Consider the following 6000-nt stretch of genomic DNA (forward strand, 5'->3'; position numbering starts at 1 on the left):
CGGCTGATCGGACCTCCCAGCATTTCCCTCAGACTGGACCCCTCCGCTCCAGGGTCCCCGACCGTGGAGATCCCCGTGCAGGTTGCTCTGAAGCAGCTTTTTAAAGTTCGCTTGACACTCTACGTCGGCGCTGCGTCGGCAGAGGGGGTCGCCAGGAGCCCAGAAAGACCCACCCACCCCTTGGCTGGGCCACCCGGCTCGGCGGACCTCAGCCCCCGGCGGCCGCTCGCAGGAAACTTTGTGCAGCGCTGCGGGCGGCTCCCGGGACTCGGCGGCGCTGCAGCCGCACGGCGCCGCCTCGGGCTGCGCTCGCTGCCGCAGACTGTTCGAAAGCTTCCGCGGAAAGAACGGGGGTGGCGACGCGGGGGGGCGCTGCTGCTACTTTTCTCGCCTCCGCCCCTCTCCGGGGTGAGGAGGGCTGCGGGGGCGCGGCTTGCTCCACGCCGACTGCTACCTCCGCACCCGTCCACCCGGAGCTGGTCTGCAGGGTTGAGGTGTGATTATGGGAGTGCAGGAGGAGCCATAATTTTAAATGCACGGAGGAGAGAGCTAGAGAGGCTGGAAAGGATCCTGAACTCAATGCCACTCGGACGAGAGAGCTCGGATACGCACAAAATAAGGCCCCCTCTGGATTCCAGCGTTTAAAGGACACAGGCTCCGCCTTCCTCTGCCTCCCTCGCCTCCTTCCTCTCTCCTTTGCTCGGTGTGAAAATGGACCCAGAGACTCGGCGCTTTGGCAAAGATTCCAGAGAGTCACGTGGGGAAGGGGAGACTCAAGGAGGGGGCAGTGAGGGGAGGCCGGGAGAGCAACCTGATCCCCTTATTCGTTCTGCTGGAGTTCATACTGCCTTTGTCTGGGGCGGGATCAAAAGTGGTCACACCAGGGAGGCGGGGGATGGGGAGGTGGGAGGGGGCTGATGGTGTGGTTCTTGCTCTTTCAGGCACCGCTGAGAGCCCACAAACCGGGCCCTCACCTCTCGCTTCGGGAGGGATCCAAGAGGAGTTACACCCACATTCAAAAGCCTTGGCGCTATCCTCCACCCCCACACCCCGCCACTCCTGCTGGACTAAGTGCGTGGGGCAGACCTGATACATCTTGCTCGCCCCGGGACCCTCCTGTCGTCCCACCGTGGGTTTTACCAGCAGCCTGGGAGGATCTTGGCTTGTCTATCCTGGGCGGGGCCTCCCACCGCGAATGCACCTTTACCTCTCCTAGAGAGAGGCTGTCAGTGGAACACTACTCGGCCTCGGCGCGGTGGCTCCAGCTGCGCCCCCAAATGCCAGTGACTGGGAAGTAAATGTCTTGGCGAGGCAAACTGGGGCGCGCACTTGAAGGGTGGAGACCTTGATTCTGGTCAGGACCGAAAGACGACAGCAATTTTTGTATGATCAAATAAAAAGAGCTGGTCTGGGGTTAATCATTGTACAAGATGAGAATGGTTGCATCAGAGACATGCTGGCTGGGTTCTGATTGACCCAGACAAGAGACGCCCTGGTTCCCTTAGTTGACCAGAGATGGGTGAGCGTATGGAAGGGAGTTTGTCCAAGCAGCAAACGCTGAGCTGTGAAACGGCGGGGGTCCCATTTGTTTTCAGTCTTTACAACCACCGTAAAAGTGGGCGAACGTTCTAATGCTGTCACTCGCTACTTGGAACAAATCGCTTTTCAGTATTACTCAGTAAGTTGTAACTGGCAGATCCCTGTATGTATCACTATTGAGCCAGAGCAAAATGGGAGCCCCTAACAACCTGGCACTGATTTTTAAGTATTTAGAAGACGCAGGGGTTGTACAACTCACCCTCAGTCTCTCCTGGGTTGTGATCGTCTCAGGAACAGAGTCTCTTTATCACCTCTGTATCGAAAACACAGTAGTAGATGCTCATTAAACATTTGTTGAAAGAATGTACTGAGTAAAATAGTAAGTGCCAGAAAGCAGTGGCCACATCCAGTGCAGCTGGGAGTCTTAACCTCCCCTCCCCAGAAAAAGATCCCCTCTCCTTTATAAATTGAGAAAGTTGACATTTTCTCAATCCCATGTAATGCTATGAAAACCCAGCTTCCAACACACTCTGGCAACCAGGTTACCACTCCTAATCTACTCCTTATAGATATTTTGTAGCCACCACTGACTGGGAGTAACTTTGACAATTTGTTCTCTCAAGAATCATTTGATTTTATTTAAAAAACCATACAATCATGGCACTCAAAGAAGTCTCAGTAAGACATCTGTTATACTTGTGCTAAATGCAAATGTGCTACTTTTTAAAAAGGAAAGGAAATGAAGGAAGGCAGGGAGGTGGGGGGAGAACAGCATTTCCAAGTTACCCCAAATTTATCATATGCAGTATTTATATATAACACCCTCCCTGCTCCACCACCAACCCTGCACACAGGCCTACACAGGCCCACACACTTCATCCCCCTTCAGCCCTGATTAGGTAGAAGGCGAGTATCCCCAGAGTCCCTACCCCAAGATGATCAAATGGTTGAAAGGGTCAACCAATCAGTAATATTAGCACCTTCCATAGCCACTTAAATTGAGATGTCAGGAAAATAATTTTTTTTAAAGATTTGATATATTTATTTGAAAGAGACATAGTGAGAGAGGGAACACAAGCAGGGGGAGTGGGAGAGGGAGAAGCAGGCTTCCCGCTGAGCAGGGAGCCTGATGCGGGGCTCGATCCCAGGACCCTGGGATCATGACCTGAGCCAAAGGCAGATGCTTAACTACTGAGCCACCCAAGTGCCCCAGGAAAATAATTTCTTCAAAGATTTTATTTTTTTATTTGACAGAGAGAGAAAGAGAGCACAAGCAGGGGCAGTGGCAGCCAGAGGGAGAGGGAGAAGCAGACTCCCTGCTGAGCAGGGAGCCCGATGCAGGGCTCCATCCCAGAACCCTAGGATCATGACCTCAGCTGAAGGTAGACACTTAACCGCTTAACCGACTGAGCCACCCAGGTGCCCCAGGAAAATAATTATATTAGCATAACTTATTTTATTATGATGAAAATTTAGTAGGCATTTTTATGGAGATACAACTAATGATAACTAGCTTATCTCTATAACTTAACCTCATTCCAACAAACAGTGCTTCCCCTGACAAGAAGTTGGCATATCACTAGCCAGATAGTTGGGTCTGTATCTTCAGTCCTCTTCACTTACATGTCTAGATTCTACAACTTCTCTTAATATGTCCCACAGTATCTCCTTGGACTGGCCCTACTGTCACCTAGTGACATTTCCCTGACCTTGGTGTTGCCCTGTTTGGGGAATTGATTCATCAATTCCTCCTGTAAATGATGGCAAAAATAAATAAATAAATAATACCCAACACATGTAAAAATAACCATAATAGCCTAACATTGTACACTTTCCCATTTAATCCTCCAGTAACCCTAGGAGATAGGTACCATTATTATTTCCAATTACAGAAGAAATACTGATGTTCAAAGAGTTAAGTCATCTGTCTAAAGTCAGACAGCTAATAAACAGCAAAGCATATTAGAGCAAGCAACGCTAGCAGCAAAAACAAGCAAACCCCCAAATTGCAGTGTCTTAAGACCACAAAAGTTTATTTCTCAATCCCTTCCTGGCCCCTGGGCTTAGGTGACTACTTCTTATTGCTTCGGCATGATGGAACACATGGCATGCAGCCTCTACATAGGGGCAAGAAAGTGATCGAGGAGGTATTACAATCCTTAAGGGCCTTAGCCCTTCCTCTCAGAGTCCAGTGGCAAGAATGAGTCACATGACCCCAACCTAACCACAAAAGAGGTTGGACCCATAGGGGAAAACATGGCTGTTTAGTGAGCGCTAACAGGACTGCTCCACTCCAGAGCCCCTGCTCTTAACTATCTTAACTATCCTTAGCTACACTATACTACCCCTCAGCAAAGCCCCAAGTTGAACCTTCCCTACTAACACTAGGGCTTTGCTGACTGTGTTGCAACTGTTCAACTTGTATTTACTTTCCTGTTGGTCCATTTTACTCTCCTTTCCCTTTCTCCCTTCTGCCCCCTTTCCTCTGCCTCTCACTGTCTTCTTTCTGCACAACCCCACCCCATGCACGGAGTCTTCTATCATATCTTTCTCCTATACGTGCCTCCATCTTGTACCTGCCCTGGGGGTGATCCTGCAGCATTACTGCTTTTGTTCTGGTTTGTCAGTTTAGGCATGCAACAATATTTGTTGCTTTTTTTTTTTCTGCTCCAAATAGTTATACCCAAAAGAATAATCAAATAATACACAGGTATACACTGATACACTGATGGGCTCTGCTATCATCTAACCCCTCCACAAGAATAACCACAGCAAACACATTCAAACATTTTTCTCTGATTAACATAATTCTTTTGACAAAGATACAGTCACATTTTACATGCTATTTTGTAACCTGGATTTTTTTTCTCCCACTGAACAGTAGAGCTAGGCCACAACTTTCTAAGCCAAATCATATTGATCTATCTCATTCTTTTTAAGAGCTGCTTGGGTTTATAGTATATGGATAGGTCTTTACATATTTAGCCAATCCTCTGTTGAAGAACATTTACGTTGTTCCCAGTTTTTTGCTGTTATAAATAATACAGCACTAAATGTCCTTATAAAAGTCCTTTGTTCACTTACCCAATTATTGTCCTGGGATAAATTTTAGAGGTGAAAGTGCTGGGTCAAAGGGATGCATATTTTTCATTTTGATACCTATCATTTAATCTTTGTAAATCTCAAAAGGCAAAATGGCACTTTGCTTAACACTACTTATTACCTGTGTCACCTCAGGCGTATTACCCTCCTTGAACCTCAGATTCCTTGCCTATGAGATGGACACTATAATAAAAGTCCATTACACTAAAAGTCCTGTAAGGACTTTTAAATAAGATAAATAAGATAAAAATGCTTTAAATAAGATAAGATTGCATTAAATAAGATAAAAATGCTTCACGCCATATCTGACACATGATAGCCACTTAACAGATGTTACCCAAGGAAATATAGGTATTTTTTAAATCTGCATTTCTTTGCTCATTAGTAAAGTAAAACAATTTTTCTTATATTTATTGTATTTCTCAGTGTGTGTCTGAATGACCTCTTTATATTTCTCTGTTAGTGCGGTTTTTGATTCTGTGTAGAATAGTAAGAGTTCTTCAAATACTCAGTATATTAATCCCTTTCTGTGAATTTAGGTATTGCTTTAGAGAAAGGGAGTGGCTATTTACCATTTATTTTTGTTGGAATTGATAGTTTCCCCAGCGGTATCACTAGAAGGATATGGAAGACCAACCCCCGCCCCCCCCCCCCAAAAAAAGGGCTTCATATCTAGGATTATTTTTCCTGGAATAAATGAAAACCCCAAGGGTTTGTTTTTGTTTTTGTTTTTTTGTTTGTTTGTTTGGGGTTTTTGTTTGTTTGTTTCCTTATTTTATCTTCCCCATTTGGGACAGCCAGCAGAACTTATACACTGGTTCAGTGGTAGCAGCTGTGGGAGGCTGGGGTCTTTTGTCCTTGGTCAGTGGCCCTGCATCACTGTTGTCAAATATTTTTAATATCAGCCCTGTGCCTGTCATAACAACACAGCAGAAAGCCAAGCATCAGAGGTCACTGAAAATGCCAAGTGGCCACAGCAGCCAAAAGAGGAAAACGGGTCATCTCAGCACATTTAATCAAGTTCTTTCCCATGCAGACTACACTGGCTTTTGTTTTATAAGTAAAAGCCCTACAGGACTGGACCTGATTCATCCTACACTTTACTATTGCATACTTCTAGATTTTTTTTAACTTAATTTGTTATTCTCTGTATCACTAATCATCTTCTAGTTACACCTAGAATACCTTGAATAACTTGTCTATCTAATCATTGCTGGTAATAAGTACAATGTAGTCATGGCAATGAGAAAAAATTACTGAAAACTTTATAGGAAACTAATTTTTTTTACATTACTAATCATCTAGTCACCTTGCTGAGCTACATTTTCCCTCTTGTATTTTTTTCTACTGCAAGAACTG

Source organism: Neomonachus schauinslandi, chromosome 2 (assembly GCF_002201575.2).
Source record: "Neomonachus schauinslandi chromosome 2, ASM220157v2, whole genome shotgun sequence".
NCBI lineage: Eukaryota > Metazoa > Chordata > Mammalia > Carnivora > Phocidae > Neomonachus > Neomonachus schauinslandi.